The following is a 23179-nucleotide window of genomic DNA, read 5'->3' on the forward strand; positions in this document are numbered from 1 at the left end:
CTGGAGGGAACCACTGTTGGGGGTCCTGGAGGACTGGAGGGAACCACTGTTAGGGGTACTGGAGGACTGGAGTTAGGAACCACTGTTGGGTGTACTGGAGGACTGGAGGGAACCACTGTTGGGGGTACTAGAGGACTGGAGGGAACCACTGTTAGGGGTACTGGAGGACTGGAGGGAACCACTGTTAGGGGTACTGGAGGACTGGAGTTAGGAACCACTGTTGGGGGTACTGGAGGACTGGAGGGAACCACTGTTGGGGGTCCTGGAGGACTGGAGGGAACCACTGTTAGGGGTACTGGAGGACTGGAGTTGGGAACCACTGTTGGGGGTACTGGAGGACTGGAGGGAACCACTGTTGGGGGTACTGGAGGACTGGAGGGAACCACTGTTAGGGGTACTGGAGGACTGGAGTTAGGAACCACTGTTGGGGGTACTGGAGGACTGGAGTTGGGAACCACTGTTGGGGGTACTGGAGGACTGGAGTTGGGAACCACTGTTGGGGGTACTGGAGGACTGGAGTGGGGAACCACTGTTGGGGGTACTGGAGGACTGGAATTGGGAACCACTGTTGGGGGTACTGGAGGACTGGAGTTGGGAACCACTGTTAGGGGTACTGGAGGACTGGAGGGAACCACTGTTAGGGGTACTGGAGGACTGGAGGGAACAACTGTTAGGGGTACTGGAGGACTGGAGGGAACCACTGTTAGGGGTACTGGAGGACTGGAGGGAACCACTGTTAGGGGTACTGGAGGACTGGAGGGAACCACTGTTAGGGGTACTGGAGGACTGGAGGGAACCACTGTTAGGGGTACTGGAGGACTGGAGGGAACCACTGTTGGGGGTACTGGAGGACTGGAGTTGGGAACCACTGTTAGGGGTACTGGAGGACTGGAGGGAACCACTGTTAGGGGTACTGGAGGACTGGAGGGAACCACTGTTGGGGGTCCTGGAGGACTGGAGGGAACCACTGTTGGGGGTCCTGGAGGACTGGAGTTGGGAACCACTGTTGGGGGTACTGGAGGACTGGAGGGAACCACTGTTGGGGGTACTGGAGGACTGGAGGGAACCACTGTTAGGGGTACTGGAGGACTGGAGTTAGGAACCACTGTTGGGGGTACTGGAGGACTGGAGGGAACCACTGTTGGGGGTCCTGGAGGACTGGAGGGAACCACTGTTAGGGGTACTGGAGGACTGGAGTTAGGAACCACTGTTGGGGGTACTGGAGGACTGGAGGGAACCACTGTTGGGGGTACTAGAGGACTGGAGGGAACCACTGTTAGGGGTACTGGAGGACTGGAGGGAACCACTGTTAGGGGTACTGGAGGACTGGAGTTAGGAACCACTGTTGGGGGTACTGGAGGACTGGAGGGAACCACTGTTGGGGGTCCTGGAGGACTGGAGGGAACCACTGTTAGGGGTACTGGAGGACTGGAGTTGGGAACCACTGTTGGGGGTACTGGAGGACTGGAGGGAACCACTGTTGGGGGTACTGGAGGACTGGAGGGAACCACTGTTAGGGGTACTGGAGGACTGGAGTTAGGAACCACTGTTGGGGGTACTGGAGGACTGGAGGGAACCACTGTTGGGGGTACTGGAGGACTGGAGGGAACCACTGTTAGGGGTACTGGAGGACTGGAGTTGGGAACCACTGTTGGGGGTACTGGAGGACTGGAGGGAACCACTGTTGGGGGTACTGGAGGACTGGAGGGAACCACTGTTAGGGGTACTGGAGGACTGGAGTTAGGAACCACTGTTGGGGGTACTGGAGGACTGGAGGGAACCACTGTTGGGGGTACTGGAGGACTGGAGTGGGGAACCACTGTTCTATAGTCTACTATACTGGTTCCCATAGGACTGTGTTTCACTGTTTCCCTACCTTCTCCTTTTCCTAGACAGTTCCATCCAGTTAGTTTAATCAGGTTAATTCAGTCAGCTTAGTTGAATCAGGTTTGTTGAATCAGGTTCGTTGAATCAGATTATTGAACCAGGTTTGTTAGTTAGGTTAGATGAATCAGCAAACCTGATTCAGGTTAACAATGACTTGATAGTTAAACAGTGGAATCGGGTGTGTTTGTACTGTAATTCATCATAGAAGTGGGTGGAGGTTCTAAAAGAGAGGTTTTGGAGTCACTGCTTTAGGAGACACATCAAAAATTAAATCAAATTGTATTTGTCACATGTGCCAAATACAACAGGTGTAGACCGTACAGTGAAATGCGTACTTACAAGCCCTTAACCAACAATGCAGTTCAAGAAATAGAGTCAAGGAAATATTTCATAAATAAACTAAAGCAAAAGATAAAATAAAAAGTAACATTATAAAATAACAATAACGAGGGTATATACAGGGGGTACCGGTACAATGTGCGGGGGTACAGGTTAGTCGAGGTAATACGTACATGTAGGTAGGGGTGACTATGCACAGATAATAAACAGTGAGTAGCAGTAATGCAAAAACAAAAGGGGAGAACTGTGTTCACTTCACCACCCACCGTTCACAACAATATGATCAGTAGCAGTGGGTTCTCTTCACTACCCCACCGTTCACAACAATATGATCAGTAGCAGTGGGTTCTCTTCACTACCCCACCGATCACTACAATATGATCAGTAGCAGTGGGTTCTCTTCACTACCCCACCGTTCACAACAATATGATCAGTAGCAGTGGGTTCTCTTCACTACCCCACCGTTCACTACAATATGATCAGTAGCAGTGGGTTCTCTTCACTACCCCACCGTTCACTACAATATGATCAGCAGCAGTGGGTTCTCTTCACTACCCCACCGTTCACTACAATATGATCAGTAGCAGTGGGTTCTCTTCACTACCCCACCGTTCACGACAATATGATCAGTAGCAGTGGGTTCTCTTCACTACACCACCGTTCACTACAATATGATCAGTAGCAGTGGGTTCTCTTCACTACCCCACCATTCACTACAATATGATCAGTAGCAGTGGGTTCTCTTCACTACACCGCCGTTCACTACAATATGATCAGTAGCAGTGGGTTCTCTTCCTTACCCTGCCGTTCACTACAATATGATCAGTAGCAGTGGGTTCTCTTCACTACACCACCGTTCACTACAATATGATCAGTAGCAGTGGGTTCTCTTCCTTACCCTGCCGTTCACTACAATATGATCAGTAGCAGTGGGTTCACTTCACTACACCACCGTTCACAACAATATGATCAGTAGCAGTGGGTTCTCTTCACTACCCCACCGTTCACTACAATATGATCAGTAGCAGTGGGTTCTCTTCACTACCCCACCATTCACTACAATATGATCAGTAGCAGTGGGTTACCTTCACTACCCCACCGTTCACTACAATATGATCAGTAGCAGTGGGTTCTCTTCCTTACCCTGCCGTTCACTACAATATGATCAGTAGCAGTGGGTTCTCTTCACTACCCCACCGTTCACAACAATATGATCAGTAGCAGTGGGTTCTCTTCACTACCCCACCGTTCACTACAATATGATCAGTAGCAGTGGGTTCTCTTCCTTACCCTGCCGTTCACTACATTATGATCAGTAGCAGTGGGTTCTCTTCACTACCCCGCCATTCACTACAATATGATCAGTAGCAGTGGGTTCTCTTCCTTACTCTTCCTTACCCTGCCGTTCACTACTACGAGAAGAAAAAGAGGTTTGGAGCGAGCAGTCGCACTTTGCTTCGCTCCACAGGTAATATTACACTTCATTACATTACAACGGTTTGATTTGTTTGATCTGCGCAATTTTTCTTAGCTAGCTACATAGCCGTCTTTGTATCAAAGATAATTGTGTAGTTTAGAGTAATTAGAGTATTATCGAGGTTAGCTATTTTCGTCCTAACGTAGTCAACACTGCTAGCTAGCTAGTCAACACTGCTAGCTAGCCAACTAGCTAACTTCTACCGACTAGCAGCACTGTAGAAACTATTACATTACAACGGAACGACTTGATTAGTTTAGTGTTAGTGTTAGTTAGCTAGCTACATAGTTGTCTTTGCTGTCTTTGTATCTAAGATAATTGTGTAGTTTAGAGTAATTATCGAGGTTAGCTAGCCAGCCGCGACGCCGTTGTCCAGACTCCAGACTTAGTCATCATCAAACCCACTGCTAGCTAGCCAACCGTGACCGACTAGCAGCGCTGTAGATACTAATACATTACAACGGAACGATTTGACTAGTGCAGTGTTAGCTAGCTAGCAACATAGTTGTCTTTGTCATAGCTTGATAATTGTGTAGTTTAGTAATTATCGAGGTTAGCTAGCCAGCTATTTCCGTCCCCCGCGACGCCATTTTTTCCAAAAGTAGCCAACTATTACCGACGAGCAGCACTGTAGAAACTAAATACATTACAAAGGAACGTCTTGATTAGTGTTATGTTAGCTAGCTACAAAGTTGCTTTTGTATCATGACAAGGTGTAGTACTGAAACTATCGAGGTTACCTAGCCAGCTACACGTTCTAACAAAGTCAACAACGCAGCCACTGCTAGCTAGCTTACTCCACCAGCCAGCAGTACTGTATCATTTTCGTCATTTTAGTCAATAAGATTTTTGCAACGTAAGCTTAACTTTCTGAACATTCGAGAGGTGTAGTCCACTTGTCATTCCAATCTCCTTTGCATTATCGTAGCCTCTTCTGTAGCTTGTCAACTATGTGTCTGTCTATCCCTGTTCTCTCCCCTCTGCACAGGCCATACAAACGCTTCACACCGCGTGGCCGCTGCCACTCTAACCTGGTGGTCCCAGCGCGCACGACCCACGTGGAGTTCCAGGTTTCCGGCAGCCTCTGGAACTGCCGGTCTGCGGCCAACAAGGCTGAGTTCATCTCAGCCTATGCTACCCTCCAGTCCCTAGACTTCCTGGCGCTGACGGAAACATGGATTACCACAGATAACACTGCTACTCCTACTGCTCTCTCCTTGTCTGCCCACGTGTTCTCGCATACCCCTAGAGCATCGAGCCAGCGGAGTGGTGGCACTGGAATCCTCATCTCTCCCAAGTGGACATTCTCTCTTTCTCCCCTGACCCATCTGTCTATCTCCTCATTTGAATTCCATGCTGTCACAGTTACCAGCCCTTTCAAGCTTAACATCCTTATCATTTATCGCCCTCCGGGTTCCCTTGGAGAGTTCATCTATGAGCTTGACGCCTTGATAAGTTCCTTTCCTGAGGATGGCTCACCTCTCACAGTTCTGGGTGACTTTAACCTCCCCACGTCTACCTTTGACTCATTCCTCTCTGCCTCCTTCTTTCCACTCCTCTCCTCTTTTGACCTCACCCTCTCACCTTTCCCCCCTACTCACAAGGCAGGCAATACGCTTGACCTCATCTTTACTAGATGCTGTTCTTCCACTAATCTCATTGCAACTCCCCTCCAAGTCTCCGACCACTACCTTGTATCCTTTTCCCTCTCGCTCTCATCCAACACTTCTCACTCTGCCCCTACTCGGATGGTATTGCGCCGTCCCAACCTTCGCTCTCTCTCTCTCCCGCTACTCTCTCCTCTTCAATCCTATCATCTCTTCCCTCTGCTCAAACCTTCTTCAACCTATCTCCTGACTCTGCCTCCTCAACCCTCCTCTCCTCCCTTTCTGCATCCTTTGATTTTCTCTGTCCCCTATCCTCCAGGCCGGCTCGGTCCTCCCCTCCTGCTCCGTGGCTCGACGACTCACTGCGAGCTCACAGAACAGGGCTCCGGGCAGCCGAGCTGAAATGGAGGAAAACTCGCCTCCCTGCGGACCTGGCATCCTTTCACTACCTCCTCTCTACATTCTCCTCTTCTGTCTCTGCTGCTAAAGCCACTTTCTACCACTCTAAATTCCAAGCATCTGCCTCTAACCCTAGGAAGCTCTTTGCTACCTTCTCCTCCCTCCTGAATCCTCCTCCCCCTCCCCCCTCCTCCCTCTCTGCGGATGACTTCGTCAACCATTTTGAAAAGAAAGTTGATGATATCCGATCCTCGTTTGCTAAGTCAAATGACACCGCTGGTCCTGCTCACACTGCCCTACCCTGTGCTTTGACCTCTTTCTCCCCTCTCTCTCCAGATGAAATCTCGCGTCTTGTGACGGCCGGCCGCCCAACAACCTGCCCACTTGACCCTATCCCCTCCTCTCTTCTCCAGACCATTTCCGGAGACCTTCTCCCCTACCTCACCTCGCTCATCAACTCATCCTTGACCGCTGGCTACGTCCCTTCCGTCTTCAAGAGAGCGAGAGTTGCACCCCTTCTGAAAAAACCTACACTTGATCCCTCCGATGTCAACAACTACAGACCAGTATCCCTTCTTTCTTTTCTCTCCAAAACTCTTGAACGTGCCGTCCTTGGCCAGCTCTCCTGCTATCTCTCTCAGAATGACCTTCTTGATCCTAATCAATCAGGTTTCAAGACTGGGCATTCAACTGAGACTGCTCTTCTCTGTGTCACGGAGGCTCTCCGCACTGCTAAAGCTCTCTCTCTCCTCTGCTCTCATCCTTCTAGACCTATCTGCTGCCTTTGATACTGTGAACCATCAGATCCTCCTCTCCACCCTCTCCGAGTTGGGCATCTCCGGCGCGGCCCACGCTTGGATTGCGTCCTACCTGACAGGTCGCACCTACCAGGTGGCGTGGCGAGAATCTGTCTCCGCACCACGCGCTCTCACCACTGGTGTCCCCCAGGGCTCTGTTCTAGGCCCTCTCCTATTCTCGCTATACACCAAGTCACTTGTCTCTATCATATCCTCACATGGTCTCTCCTATCATTGCTATGCAGACGACACACAATTAATCTTCTCCTTTCCCCCTTCTGATAACCAGGCGGCGAATCACATCTCTGCATGTCTGGCAGACATATCAGTGTGGATGACGGATCACCACCTCAAGCTGAACCTCGGCAAGACGGAGCTGTTCTTCCTCCCGGGGAAGGACTGCCCGTTCCATGATCTCGCCATCACGGTTGACAACTCCTTTGTGTCCTCCTCCCAGAGTGCTAAGAACCTTGGCGTGATCCTGGACAACACCCTGTCGTTCTCCACTAACATCAAGGCGGTGACCCGATACTGTAGGTTCATGCTCTACAACATTCGTAGAGTACGACCCTGCCTCACACAGGAAGCGGTGCAGGTCCTAATCCAGGCACTTGTCATCTCCCGTCTGGATTACTGCAACTCGCTGTTGGCTGGGCTCCCTGCCTGTGCCATTAAACCCCTACAACTCATCCAGAACGCCGCAGCCCGTCTGGTGTTCAACCTTCCCAAGTTCTCTCACGTCACCCCGCTCCTCCGCTCTCTCCACTGGCTTCCAGTTGAAGCTCGCATCTCCTACAAGACCATGGTGCTTGCCTACGGAGCTGTGAGGGGAACGGCACCTCCGTACCTTCAGGCTCTGATCAGGCCCTACACCCAAACAAGGGCACTGCGTTCATCCACCTCTGGCCTGCTCGCCTCCCTACCTCTGAGGAAGCACAGTTCCCGCTCAGCCCAGTCAAAACTGTTCGCTGCTCTGGCACCCCAATGGTGGAACAAGCTCCCTCACGACGCCAGGACAGCGGAGTCAATCACCACCTTCCGGAGACACCTGAAACCCCACCTCTTTAAGGAATACCTGGGATAGGATAAAGTAATCCTTCTAACCCCCCCCTCCTTAAAAGATTTAGATGCACTATTGTAAAGGGGTTGTTCCACTGGATATCATAAGGTGAATGCACCAATTTGTAAGTCGCTCTGGATAAGAGCGTCTGCTAAATGACTTACATGTAAATGTAAATGTACATTATGATCAGTAGCAGTGGGTTCTCTTCACTACACCGCCGTTCACTACAATATGATCAGTAGCAGTGGGTTCTCTTCACTACCCCACCGTTCACTACAATATGATCAGTAGCAGTGGGTTCTCTTCACTACCCCACCATTCACGACAATATGATCAGTAGCAGTGGGTTCTCTTCCTTACCCTGCCGTTCACTACAATATGATCAGTAGCAGTGGGTTCTCTTCACTACCCCACCGTTCACAACAATATGATCAGTAGCAGTGGGTTCTCTTCACTACCCCACCGTTCACTACAATATGATCAGTAGCAGTGGGTTCTCTTCCTTACCCTGCCGTTCACTACATTATGATCAGTAGCAGTGGGTTCTCTTCACTACCCCGCCATTCACTACAATATGATCAGTAGCAGTGGGTTCTCTTCCTTACTCTTCCTTACCCTGCCGTTCACTACTACGAGAAGAAAAAGAGGTTTGGAGCGAGCAGTCGCACTTTGCTTCGCTCCACAGGTAATATTACACTTCATTACATTACAACGGTTTGATTTGTTTGATCTGCGCAATTTTTCTTAGCTAGCTACATAGCCGTCTTTGTATCAAAGATAATTGTGTAGTTTAGAGTAATTAGAGTATTATCGAGGTTAGCTATTTTCGTCCTAACGTAGTCAACACTGCTAGCTAGCTAGTCAACACTGCTAGCTAGCCAACTAGCTAACTTCTACCGACTAGCAGCACTGTAGAAACTATTACATTACAACGGAACGACTTGATTAGTTTAGTGTTAGTGTTAGTTAGCTAGCTACATAGTTGTCTTTGCTGTCTTTGTATCTAAGATAATTGTGTAGTTTAGAGTAATTATCGAGGTTAGCTAGCCAGCCGCGACGCCGTTGTCCAGACTCCAGACTTAGTCATCATCAAACCCACTGCTAGCTAGCCAACCGTGACCGACTAGCAGCGCTGTAGATACTAATACATTACAACGGAACGATTTGACTAGTGCAGTGTTAGCTAGCTAGCAACATAGTTGTCTTTGTCATAGCTTGATAATTGTGTAGTTTAGTAATTATCGAGGTTAGCTAGCCAGCTATTTCCGTCCCCCGCGACGCCATTTTTTCCAAAAGTAGCCAACTATTACCGACGAGCAGCACTGTAGAAACTAAATACATTACAAAGGAACGTCTTGATTAGTGTTATGTTAGCTAGCTACAAAGTTGCTTTTGTATCATGACAAGGTGTAGTACTGAAACTATCGAGGTTACCTAGCCAGCTACACGTTCTAACAAAGTCAACAACGCAGCCACTGCTAGCTAGCTTACTCCACCAGCCAGCAGTACTGTATCATTTTCGTCATTTTAGTCAATAAGATTTTTGCAACGTAAGCTTAACTTTCTGAACATTCGAGAGGTGTAGTCCACTTGTCATTCCAATCTCCTTTGCATTATCGTAGCCTCTTCTGTAGCTTGTCAACTATGTGTCTGTCTATCCCTGTTCTCTCCCCTCTGCACAGGCCATACAAACGCTTCACACCGCGTGGCCGCTGCCACTCTAACCTGGTGGTCCCAGCGCGCACGACCCACGTGGAGTTCCAGGTTTCCGGCAGCCTCTGGAACTGCCGGTCTGCGGCCAACAAGGCTGAGTTCATCTCAGCCTATGCTACCCTCCAGTCCCTAGACTTCCTGGCGCTGACGGAAACATGGATTACCACAGATAACACTGCTACTCCTACTGCTCTCTCCTTGTCTGCCCACGTGTTCTCGCATACCCCTAGAGCATCGAGCCAGCGGAGTGGTGGCACTGGAATCCTCATCTCTCCCAAGTGGACATTCTCTCTTTCTCCCCTGACCCATCTGTCTATCTCCTCATTTGAATTCCATGCTGTCACAGTTACCAGCCCTTTCAAGCTTAACATCCTTATCATTTATCGCCCTCCGGGTTCCCTTGGAGAGTTCATCTATGAGCTTGACGCCTTGATAAGTTCCTTTCCTGAGGATGGCTCACCTCTCACAGTTCTGGGTGACTTTAACCTCCCCACGTCTACCTTTGACTCATTCCTCTCTGCCTCCTTCTTTCCACTCCTCTCCTCTTTTGACCTCACCCTCTCACCTTTCCCCCCTACTCACAAGGCAGGCAATACGCTTGACCTCATCTTTACTAGATGCTGTTCTTCCACTAATCTCATTGCAACTCCCCTCCAAGTCTCCGACCACTACCTTGTATCCTTTTCCCTCTCGCTCTCATCCAACACTTCTCACTCTGCCCCTACTCGGATGGTATTGCGCCGTCCCAAACTTCGCTCTCTCTCTCTCCCGCTACTCTCTCCTCTTCAATCCTATCATCTCTTCCCTCTGCTCAAACCTTCTTCAACCTATCTCCTGACTCTGCCTCCTCAACCCTCCTCTCCTCCCTTTCTGCATCCTTTGATTTTCTCTGTCCCCTATCCTCCAGGCCGGCTCGGTCCTCCCCTCCTGCTCCGTGGCTCGACGACTCACTGCGAGCTCACAGAACAGGGCTCCGGGCAGCCGAGCTGAAATGGAGGAAAACTCGCCTCCCTGCGGACCTGGCATCCTTTCACTCCCTCCTCTCTACATTCTCCTCTTCTGTCTCTGCTGCTAAAGCCACTTTCTACCACTCTAAATTCCAAGCATCTGCCTCTAACCCTAGGAAGCTCTTTGCTACCTTCTCCTCCCTCCTGAATCCTCCTCCCCCTCCCCCCTCCTCCCTCTCTGCGGATGACTTCGTCAACCATTTTGAAAAGAAAGTTGATGATATCCGATCCTCGTTTGCTAAGTCAAATGACACCGCTGGTCCTGCTCACACTGCCCTACCCTGTGCTTTGACCTCTTTCTCCCCTCTCTCTCCAGATGAAATCTCGCGTCTTGTGACGGCCGGCCGCCCAACAACCTGCCCACTTGACCCTATCCCCTCCTCTCTTCTCCAGACCATTTCCGGAGACCTTCTCCCCTACCTCACCTCGCTCATCAACTCATCCTTGACCGCTGGCTACGTCCCTTCCGTCTTCAAGAGAGCGAGAGTTGCACCCCTTCTGAAAAAACCTACACTTGATCCCTCCGATGTCAACAACTACAGACCAGTATCCCTTCTTTCTTTTCTCTCCAAAACTCTTGAACGTGCCGTCCTTGGCCAGCTCTCCTGCTATCTCTCTCAGAATGACCTTCTTGATCCTAATCAATCAGGTTTCAAGACTGGGCATTCAACTGAGACTGCTCTTCTCTGTGTCACGGAGGCTCTCCGCACTGCTAAAGCTCTCTCTCTCCTCTGCTCTCATCCTTCTAGACCTATCTGCTGCCTTTGATACTGTGAACCATCAGATCCTCCTCTCCACCCTCTCCGAGTTGGGCATCTCCGGCGCGGCCCACGCTTGGATTGCGTCCTACCTGACAGGTCGCACCTACCAGGTGGCGTGGCGAGAATCTGTCTCCGCACCACGCGCTCTCACCACTGGTGTCCCCCAGGGCTCTGTTCTAGGCCCTCTCCTATTCTCGCTATACACCAAGTCACTTGTCTCTATCATATCCTCACATGGTCTCTCCTATCATTGCTATGCAGACGACACACAATTAATCTTCTCCTTTCCCCCTTCTGATAACCAGGCGGCGAATCACATCTCTGCATGTCTGGCAGACATATCAGTGTGGATGACGGATCACCACCTCAAGCTGAACCTCGGCAAGACGGAGCTGCTCTTCCTCCCGGGGAAGGACTGCCCGTTCCATGATCTCGCCATCACGGTTGACAACTCCTTTGTGTCCTCCTCCCAGAGTGCTAAGAACCTTGGCGTGATCCTGGACAACACCCTGTCGTTCTCCACTAACATCAAGGCGGTGACCCGATACTGTAGGTTCATGCTCTACAACATTCGTAGAGTACGACCCTGCCTCACACAGGAAGCGGTGCAGGTCCTAATCCAGGCACTTGTCATCTCCCGTCTGGATTACTGCAACTCGCTGTTGGCTGGGCTCCCTGCCTGTGCCATTAAACCCCTACAACTCATCCAGAACGCCGCAGCCCGTCTGGTGTTCAACCTTCCCAAGTTCTCTCACGTCACCCCGCTCCTCCGCTCTCTCCACTGGCTTCCAGTTGAAGCTCGCATCTCCTACAAGACCATGGTGCTTGCCTACGGAGCTGTGAGGGGAACGGCACCTCCGTACCTTCAGGCTCTGATCAGGCCCTACACCCAAACAAGGGCACTGCGTTCATCCACCTCTGGCCTGCTCGCCTCCCTACCTCTGAGGAAGCACAGTTCCCGCTCAGCCCAGTCAAAACTGTTCGCTGCTCTGGCACCCCAATGGTGGAACAAGCTCCCTCACGACGCCAGGACAGCGGAGTCAATCACCACCTTCCGGAGACACCTGAAACCCCACCTCTTTAAGGAATACCTGGGATAGGATAAAGTAATCCTTCTAACCCCCCCCTCCTTAAAAGATTTAGATGCACTATTGTAAAGGGGTTGTTCCACTGGATATCATAAGGTGAATGCACCAATTTGTAAGTCGCTCTGGATAAGAGCGTCTGCTAAATGACTTACATGTAAATGTAAATGTACATTATGATCAGTAGCAGTGGGTTCTCTTCACTACACCGCCGTTCACTACAATATGATCAGTAGCAGTGGGTTCTCTTCACTACCCCACCGTTCACTACAATATGATCAGTAGCAGTGGGTTCTCTTCACTACCCCACCATTCACGACAATATGATCAGTAGCAGTGGGTTCTCTTCCTTACCCTGCCGTTCACTACAATATGATCAGTAGCAGTGGGTTCTCTTCACTACCCCACCGTTCACTACAATATGATCAGTAGCAGTGGGTTCTCTTCACTACCCCACCGTTCACTACATTATGATCAGTAGCAGTGGGTTCTCTTCACTACCCCACCGTTCACTACAATATGATCAGTAGCAGTGGGTTCTCTTCACTACCCCACCGTTCACTACAATATGATCAGTAGCAGTGGGTTCTCTTCACTACCCCACCGTTCACTACATTATGATCAGCAGCAGTGGGTTCTCTTCACTACACTGCAGTTCACTACAATATGATCAGTAGCAGTGGGTTCTCTTCCTTACCCTGCCGTTCACTACAATATGATCAGTAGCAGTGGGTTCTCTTCACTACACCACCGTTCACTACAATATGATCAGTAGCAGTGGGTTCTCTTCTCTACCCCACCGTTCACTACAATATGATCAGTAGCAGTGCATGAACCAGTAGGCCAGCCCATGTCACCTCTAGCTTCATTATATTATTTGCATAAATGGTCAAAGAGTTAGAGGTAGATATGAGGGTCAGCCAGAAAGCTTATTTAAGCTACACTGGAACTAAAGCATGATTCTGCCATATGACACCAGTGTTATCACACATTTAGCAGGTTGTTGGCAGTGATGATTATCTGAGAATATTATATTATGCAGGTGACCCTCATGCCTTCTGGGACATGAGCACCAATGTAATGAGATGTTTATTGGTCCTCATCTGACACATACAGGATCTTTCAATGTTGCACATATCTATCAGCTCATATTATGTTCTCTGCAAACTATCCATTTTATAGATTTTCATTAAACGTTGATTTTAGCAGGCAGGTCAATTAAGAACAGATACTTATTTACAATGACAGCCTTGGAGTCAAAGATATAGAAAGGTTTATTTGTTCATTGGTTCATTTCATTGTATTAGCCAGATATTTGCAGCTAAAAGCTGAATTGCAATATATACCTATAGACAAACAAAATAAAGATGTTATAAAAATGCTAGCCATCTTGTTCATGGGAACAGTGGTTAAAAAGCTAGCCAGCTTGTTGATGGGAACAGTGGTTAAAATGCTAGCCATCTTGTTCATGGGAACAGTGGTTAAAATGCTAACCATCTTGTTCATGGGAACAGTGGTTAAAATGCTAGCCAGCTTGTTCATGGGAACGGTGGTTAAAATGCTAGCCATCTTGTTCATGGGAACAGTGGTTAAAATGCTAACCATCTTGTTCATGGGATCAGTGGTTAAAATGCTAGCCATCTTGTTGATGGGAACGGTGGTTAAAATGCTAACCATCTTGTTAATGGGAACAGTGGTTAAAATGCTAGCCATCTTGTTGATGGGAACGGTGGTTAAAATGCTAGCCATCTTGTTCATGGGAACAGTGGTTAAAATGCTAGCCATCTTGTTGATGGGAACAGTGGTTAAAATGCTAGCCATCTTGTTGATGGGACCGGTGGTTAAAATGCTAGCCAGCTTGTTCATGGGAACGGTGGTTAAAATGCTAGCCATCTTGTTCATGGGAACAGTGGTTAAAATGCTAACCATCTTGTTCATGGGAACAGTGGTTAAAATGCTAGCCATCTTGTTGATGGGAACGGTGGTTAAAATGCTAGCCATCTTGTTCATGGGAACAGTGGTTAAAATGCTAGCCATCTTGTTCATGGGAACGGTGGTTAAAATACTAACCATCTTGTTCATGGGAACAGTGGTTAAAATGCTAGCCATCTTGTTGATGGGAACAGTGGTTAAAATGCTAGCCATCTTGTTGATAGGACCGGTGGTTAAAATGCTAGCCAGCTTGTTCATGGGAACTGTGGTTAAAATGCTAGCCATCTTGTTCATGGGAACGGTGGTTAAAATGCTAGCCATCTTGTTCATGGGAACAGTGGTTAAAATGCTAACCATCTTGTTCATGGGAACAGTGGTTAAAATGCAAGCCAGCTTGTTCATGGGAACGGTGGTTAAAATGCTAGCCATCTTGTTCATGGGAACAGTGGTTAAAATGCTAACCATCTTGTTAATGGGAACAGTGGTTAAAATGCTAGCCAGCTTGTTCATGGGAACGGTGGTTAAAATGCTAGCCATCTTGTTCATGGGAACAGTGGTTAAAATGCTAACCATCTTGTTCATGGGAACAGTGGTTAAAATGCTAGCCATCTTGTTCATGGGAACGGTGGTTAAAATACTAACCATCTTGTTCATGGGAACAGTGGTTAAAATGCTAGCCATCTTGTTGATGGGAACGGTGGTTAAAATGCTAGCCATCTTGTTGATGGGACCGGTGATTAAAATGCTAGCCATCTTGTTGATGGGAACGGTGGTTAAAATGCTAGCCAGCTTGTTGATGGGAACGGTGGTTAAAATGCTAGCCAGCTTGTTGATGGGAACAGTGGTTAAAATGCTAGCCATCTTGTTGATGGGAACGGTGGTTACAATGCTAGCCATCTTGTTGATGGGAACGGCTGAGAGATAGATACATCAGTAAATATAAGAGCAAAGGACTCAGGGTCTGTTTGTCATACCACTCCTCTTCACTCTCTTTTTCAGCTTGATTCACCCAGCTTTCCTCTTCAAAGTGTCTGTCCTTGTTGTGGTCTTTTTCACCAGCTGTGTGTTCAGTTTAGGTTTCCATAGTAACCTCTCTAAAGTAAAAGGACCAAGGTTTCAATCTGGAGATGGAGAATTCACAGGACAGAAAATAATGCTATTACCATTATTATCATGATTAGGTGATTATTGGAGTCAGGTGTGTTAGCTGGGGTTGGGGCAAAACTGTGACACCAATCAGGCCCCCGAGGACTGGAGTTGCCCACCCCTGTTTAATTGCTTAGATTTTTTTCTCCAGGGCCACAGTTGGATAAAAGTGTGTTTCCTGTGTGTGTGTGGTTTTGTGTGTGTGTGGTTTTGTGTGTGTGTGATTTTGTGTGCATGTGTACATGCGCGAGAGTGCATGCACACGTGTCCATGCATACTTGCGTGTGTGTGTGCGTGAATGTATATCTCTCACGGCTGTGCTAGGGTAAACATTGGCAGTGAAGCGCAGGGTCTCACGGCTGTGCTAGGGTAAACATCGGCAGTGAAGCGCAGGTTCTCACGGCTGTGCTAGGGTAAACATCGGCAGTGAAGCGCAGGGTCTCACGGCTGTGCTAGGGTAAACATCGGCAGTGAAGCGCAGGGTCTCACGGCTGTGCTAGGGTAAACATCGGCAGTGAAGCGCAGGTTCTCACGGCTGTGCTAGGGTAAACATCGGCAGTGAAGCGCAGGGTCTCACGGCTGTGCTAGGGTAAACATCGGCAGTGAAGCGCAGGGTCTCACGGCTGTGCTAGGGTAAACATCGGCAGTGAAGCGCAGGGTCTCACGGCTAAAGAAGCCCCTGTGGATCTCTCTATCCAACACTCTAACCCCTGTCTTTTCTCTCCTTTGATAAACAGGCCCAGGTGAATGGAGTCAGTGGCCTGTACAGCACAATCACACAACATCACTCAGCAGCTGTGTTCTGAAATAGGCCCCTAATTTCATTTCATGTGTAAATATTTGTTTGGTGTCAGAAGCGTCCCGGCAGGAGTAAAAGCCGGGCAGGTAGTGCTGACAAGCAATTATGCTGGCTTGTCTTGTGTGCAGGTTAGGAGCAATATGATCTGGGTGGGTAGGTGGATACTGTAGCATGCAGGGGACAGGAAAGCCCTTCAGATAAGACAAATTACCAACAGGCTTGAGCAAACACAAACTTTGCAGTTGATCAACTGTTATATACCTGTCACGTTTGTCGTATGAAGGAGCGGACCAAAGCGCAGCATGTGTATTGTTCCACATCTTTATGTAACTGTGAAACTATGCAAGACATACAATAAACTAATAAACAAAAACAACAAACCGTGACAAAGAGGTGCAACATACACTAACTCAAAATAATCTCCCACAAAACCTAGTGGGAAAAACAACAACTTAAATATGATCCCCAATTAGAGACAACGATAACCAGCTGCCTCTAATTGGGAATCATACAAAAACCAACATAGAGAAAAGAAACTAGAACCAACATAGAAATACATAAACTAGACAAAACCACCAAAATAGAAAAAAGAAACTAGAACCAACATTGAACTACATAAACTAGACAAAACCCCCAACATAGAAAAAATAAACTAGAACCAACATAGAAATAAATAAACTCGACAAAACCCCCTGTCTGACCTACTCTACCATAGAAAATAAAACCTTTCTATGGTCAGGACGTGACAATACCGTTTGAATAATATATCTTTATTAAGATATCCATCAAAGTTGAGGTCAATTCCCTTTTAATTGAGTCAATTTTGAGTCAGAAAATTGCAATTAAAGTTTGTTTACTTCCTGAATGGGATGAATTGGAATAGAATTGACATCAACCCTTATTTAGTATAGTAATGAAACACTCAAAATCCCAACCAAAGGACATAGCTCAGTCGGAGAGCATTCCACCGTCCTTTCAACCTTCTCCTGCGGTAGAGTAATATACCAGAGCTGTAGTGGCACTGGAGTTGGGCAATTAGGCCTGGCTCGCAGTCGGCGTTCCAATTCATCCCAAAGGTGTTCGATGGGTTTGAGGTCAGGGCTCTGTGAAGGCCAGTCAAGTTCTTCCACACCGATCTCGACAAAACCATTTCTGTATGGACCTCGCTTTGTGCACGGGGGCATTGTCATGCTGAAACAGGAAAGGGCCTTCCCTAAACTTTTGCCACAAAGTTTGAAGCACAGAATTGTCTAGAATGTCATTGTATGCTGTAGCGTTAAGATTTCCCTTCACTGGAACTAAGGGGCCTAGCCCTAACCATGAAAAACAGCCCCAGACAATTATTCTGGAAACCCATTTCAGCACTTCTTGCTCTGAAGTTGCTTCCAGAGGTAGTTTGGTGCTCGATAGTGTTGCTACCGAGGACAGACAATTTTTACACGCTTCAGCACTCGGCCGTCCCGTTCTATGAGCTTGTGTTGGCTACCACTTGGCGGCTAAGCCTTTGTTACATTTTTACATTTACATTTTAGTCATTTAGCATACGCTCTCATCCAGAGCGACTTACAGTAGTGAATGCATACATTCCATACATTTTTTTTTGTTCTCCATACTGGTCCCCCATAGGAATCGAACCCACAACCCTGGCGTTGCAAACACCATGCTCTACCAACTGAGCCACACGGGACTATTTCCCGTTTTGACCGGGGCAGCTCTAGCAGGGCAGAAATTTAACAAACTGACTTGCTGGAAAGGTGGTATCCTATGACAGTGCCACGTTGAAAGTCACTGAGCTCTTCAGTAAGGCCATTCTACTGCGTATGGAGATTGCATGGCTGTGTGCTCGATTTTATACACCTGTCAGCAACGGGTGTGGCTGAAATAGCCGAATTCACTAATTTGAAGGGGTGTCCACATACTTTGTATGTATGGTGTACCAACCTGCCCATGGCGCGGCCATATGCCAACATCATGAACATCAGCGGGGGAGGTGACAGATGGGCCGTTCCGCCTCCCTGTCATTGGCGGTCTGCCAGGATGTCCCGCCCACCAGGTGAAGTCCTGAGGGGAAAGGATGGTGTTTGTAGTTGATTAATGGCCTAATTATTACCAGTAAACACTACTAGAGAGAAGGAGACAAAGAAAGCACAGAGAGAGAGAGAGAGAGAGAGAGAGACAGAGAGAGAGAGAGAGCGAGAGAGAGAGAGAGAGAGAGGGGGGGGTGATTGGAAGAGAGAGAAGAGAGAGAGGACGAAGAGAGAGGGGGAAAGGGGGAGGGGAAGAGAGAGAGAGAGAGAGAGAGAGGGAAAGGGGAGGGGAAGAAAGAGAAGAGAGAGAGAGAGGTAGTAGATTGCCTCTTGAACCAAACTTCACAGTACACTGAATCAAGACTGGCTGTGTATGAGTTTGTGAGCATATCTGGATGGAACTATGAAGTTGCTCTAGAACTATGTGTTCTTGGAACTATACCTGTGTGTTGGCACTGGGCTTCTGAAAGAAAACTGTACAACTAAAATGTTGACAACATTCAATAGTGTGGGGCCCCCGGTGATATGGCTGGGGAAAGCCACTGTTTGGAGGTCAGTCACGCCTCACAACCGGCATTGTTGGCTGCAGCGAGCTAGGCTGCAGGGCTACGGCCGCACCGGAGGCCACTCAGCCTCGTTAGGCTGCAGGGCTACGGCCGCACCGGAGGCCACTCAGCCTCGTTAGGCTGCAGGGCTACGGCCGCACCGGAGGCCACTCAGCCTCGTTAGGCTGCAAGGCTACGGCCGCACCGGAGGCCACTCAGCCTCGTTAGGCTGCAGGGCTACGGCCGCACCGGAGGCCACTCAGCTTCGTTAGGCTGCAGGGCTACGGCCGCATTGGAGGCCACTCAGCTTCGTTAGGCTGCAACGCACCTTGAAAATGTAAGCTTTGGATCAGCAGGGGAAAGCTCCTGGCTGGACGCCGGAGGCTGAGCGCTACAGACATTTGTTTGAAGCCCCTGGACATTGAGTTCACCACAGGAAGCTGTAACCAGAGGTTAGGAGCAGTCTAACTCTACACTCAGTTAAGGAGATTGGGAGTGTTTTGTTTTCAGTTAGTTTGAGAGCTTGGTGAACCTTTTATTTTGAATAAATATGCCAGCCTAGCCTGGTTTAAGCTGTGCCCATGTTTGTTGGACTTCTTTCATTGTTCCTCGTCGTTGCCATCCTACCAGCCAAGCCTAGTGAAGTATCTATTGTACTGTGTGCCCATTCACCAAGACTCCCACTGTCACGTAGCACAGATCTCAGAACAGAGAGAATGACTGAAGTGTATGGAGCGAACCCATATCCCCATTGCATTACTTACAGTGATTAATCCTTCATGACAATATGTTCATCATAATCCAAAACGCTTTCTATTGTATCCCTCACACCTCTCAACTGCTCATTGTAGTTCATTGTACTCTTGTGATCACAATGATACTTCACTCATTTTATTGAACATGAGAAAAAAGAATGTTAGGCCAGAAATGTGCTGCCATATAAATAAAAACATTGGAAACACCATGTTTACAGTAAAGTTTGTCTCAGATGTTGGCAGAGTAAAGTACAACAGAGTAAATCACCGTCCGAAATAGAAATGTTTCTGCAGATCAAAGTGTCCAGAATCACCATTATCAGAATCAGAATCACCTTTATCAGAATTACCTTTAGCAGAATTACCTTTATCAGAATCAGAATCACCATTATCAGGATCAGAATCACCTTTATCAGAATCAGAATCACCTTTATCAGAATCAGAATCACCTTTATCAGAATCAAAACTACCTTTATCAGAATCAGAATCACCTTTATCAGAATCAGAATCACCTTTACCAGAATCAAAACTACCTTTATCAGAATCAGAATCACCTTTATCAGAATCACCTTTAGCAGAATTACCTTTATCAGAATCAGAATCACCTTTATCAGAATCCCCTTTACCAGAATTACCTTTATCAGAATCAAAACTACCTTTATCAGAATCAGAATCACCTTTATCCAAATCAGAACTACCTTAATCAGAATCACCTTCATCAGAATCAAAACTACCTTTATCAGAATCAGAATCATCTTTATTCACCAAGTACATTCAGATACCTGGAATTCACTGGAGGCTGCTGAGGGGAGAACGGCTCATAATAATGTCTGGAACGGAGCAACTGGAATGGCACTAAACACATGGAATGGATTTGATACAATTCCACTCAGTGAAATGGTGCTGAGAGCAATAGACCAATGTACAGACAGAGGAATCTTTCAGACCCTTTTGAGTGGTACTTCTCTTCAAGTGTTAACCCCACTCCATGGCATCTTAGAGAGGATGACGTTGGCTAAGGCGGGTGTTTCAACTTCTTACCTTTTCCCACGTATTGTCCCCTAGAAGTGGTCTCAGCGGGCTGTAGGACCCTCCCCTATCACACACAAACAGGAAAGCAGCCGTCCACTTCCTCTAACGTAATGTGAAGAGGAGCCAAGACCACACAGTGAGCCAAGATCACACAGTGAGCCAAGACAACACAGTAAGCCAAGACAACACAGTGAGCCAAGACCACACAGTGAGCCAAGACCACACAGTGAGCCAAGACCACACAGTGAGCCAAGACAACACAGTGTGCCAAGACCACACAGTGAGCCAAGATCACACAGTGAGCCAAGATCACACAGTGGGCCAAGACATCCTTATGCATACATACATACTGTTAACTGTCTTAAAGCCTACAGTCTTTCCAACAACAAATGCAGTCTGTTGATGATAATGGAATATGTCATGACAATATGTTTCTCTGCTGCATTTAACTTAGGGTTGCCAACGTTCTCACTACCAAATAAGGGACAAAAGGTGGCGTGCCAGTGCACGGTGCCACGGCGGTGTGGGTATGGTGTTGTGTGAATGAATATACAGTGTATATTTACATTCTTATTCATTTGGAAAGGCAAAACATTTGTATATTCCATTTAGTCTATAGCTTTACTAAAACTGTGTCATTATGTAAACTTATGTGAATAAACCTCAAAATAAATGATCAAAGAAATCACAATTTGGACCTTTACAGTAACAAAAAAAACTTCTCAAATGCAAAAGAGGAAAACTGGGGCATGAGTCACTCACCAATTCTACTTATTTTTTGCTGCTCTTGACTGATTCAAGCAGTCCTTTGTCCTTTTGCATAGCCACAGAGAAGTTCACAGATATTTGAAGTTCATTTTTGTTCAGCTCTGTGCTACATCTGTTTCTTGAGTCTGACCACTTAATGGTCATCAGACAGAAAATCCTCTCTACAAAGGCATTTGAGCCTGGCACACAGGACAAATGAGATGTTGATCAAGTTGGCTTTCCCTAGGTTTTGGAAAACTGCCACCCACTTCTCATTGGCGGATTGTGTGGTACCCTATCTGGCTTTCTGTATTTCCTCTCGGCTAGCACAAAACTCTTCATAGAGTTGGTCCATACTGACTGTCTGTCATTCTGAGGGCAACCACCAGCTGCTCCAGGTCAGTGAAGGAGAGCTCCTCATAGAGGCACATCAGTTTCACCATTACATTTTCTGGTGAGAAATCAAACCACTTGTCAATGTATGTAATGACAGTGTCATTGAACTTCAAAGTCTTGTTGCTGCTTGGACCTTTGTGCTGACAATTGTTTGTCCATCAGCTGCTTGGTCTGGTATCCAAACAACTGTCCTATTTCTGCTGAAGCATCTTCATTTTGAACTTTAGGACTTCCTCTTAAACATCTGTGATGCAGAACGTTGTTTCCTCCAGCTTTTTTACGAGTTGGTCAAAAACACACCCACGTTGTGGAAAAAGCACAAAACTCAGCAGCTTCCGTTTTTTCTTCATACTCAAAAATACTGTTCAGTGCCACAGGTCAGGTCTCTCCAAGGGACCTGAAGTATGAAGTAATGAAGTAAGAGCTGGCCAGCTTTGCAGGAGACGATCGACAGCTGGATGAAGAGCGAGCCATCGTGTGCAAACATGTCACAGAATTTCACGCCACTCAATGTCAACAAATGCAAAAAAATGCACGCAGTTCCTCTCTTCGGGAAGCAGATACTGATAAGTGGCTGTAGATCTGTAAAACAATTGTCTCAATATCCACTGACAGCTGATCGCAGGCGTGCTTGTAGGCATTATGAGCTCTGTGAGCTTGGCAATTAGCTTTCAGAATGCGATTTTTGGCACTGCTCAATAACTGGTAAACAGAGAGATGTTTTCCAATTGTGTCAGTTTCCGCAGTAGACGTCATGAGGAATGTACCGATATTGCTAACACCTTTAGCTAGCGTGGCCTTTTGCATTTCTGTGGATGCATGCTGAGTTAGGTCATTCTCCCCTTCATGGCCAATTGAGAATTCCCGACACATGAAGTACAGAAAGCCTTCGTTGAGTCACCACTGACAGCCTTAACACACGTCTTTTTGCTTCACATTGTTTGTTGTAGCTGCACAGTCTTTTCTTTTTAGCAGGTTTATCCATATTTCCTTGATATGCCAAACCGACCGAACAATAACAGAAATGACTTTGCAGGAATTGGTGCGTTTACGCTATACTGTGATTGGGTGAATATACGGGACAAGGGAGGTACTGTCACGACTTCCACCGAGGGTGGTTCCTCTCCCTGTTCGGGCGGTGCTCAGCGGTCGTCGTCGCCGGCCTACTAGCTGCCACCGATCCATTTTTCCTTTTCGTTTGTGTCTGTCTGTTTTGTCACACCTGTGTTCCATTAGTTGATTTCTGTGGGTTTATTTACCTCCGCTGCCTGCTAGTCTTTGTGCGGGATTGTTTGTATGTGTTACTTTGTTAGGGGTGCGTGTCTGCACCACAGGGTTTTCTTTTCACACGGTAGTTGTACCGTTTTGATATATGTTTAGGAGTAGAGGTTTCTCCTCCTTGTGTTGCGTTACTTTCTCTGTGTGTGGCGACTTCGTTTGAGCGTGTTTCCCCCCCATGTTGTTGTTGAGTTGGGACTCCTTTAATAAATGATTGTGCCACTGGGACTTCCTTGCTGTCCTGCTCCTGATTCCTGCACCTCCCTCCTACTAGGAGGCACGTAACAGAATCCCGCACCCTTCAATATGGAGTCAGCAGGAGCTGACGCGCTCTCCACTTCCATGGAGAAGCGCGTGCAACAGCACACCACCGTTCTCCACCGTCTC

Source organism: Salmo trutta, chromosome 6 (assembly GCF_901001165.1).
Source record: "Salmo trutta chromosome 6, fSalTru1.1, whole genome shotgun sequence".
Lineage (NCBI taxonomy): Eukaryota > Metazoa > Chordata > Actinopteri > Salmoniformes > Salmonidae > Salmo > Salmo trutta.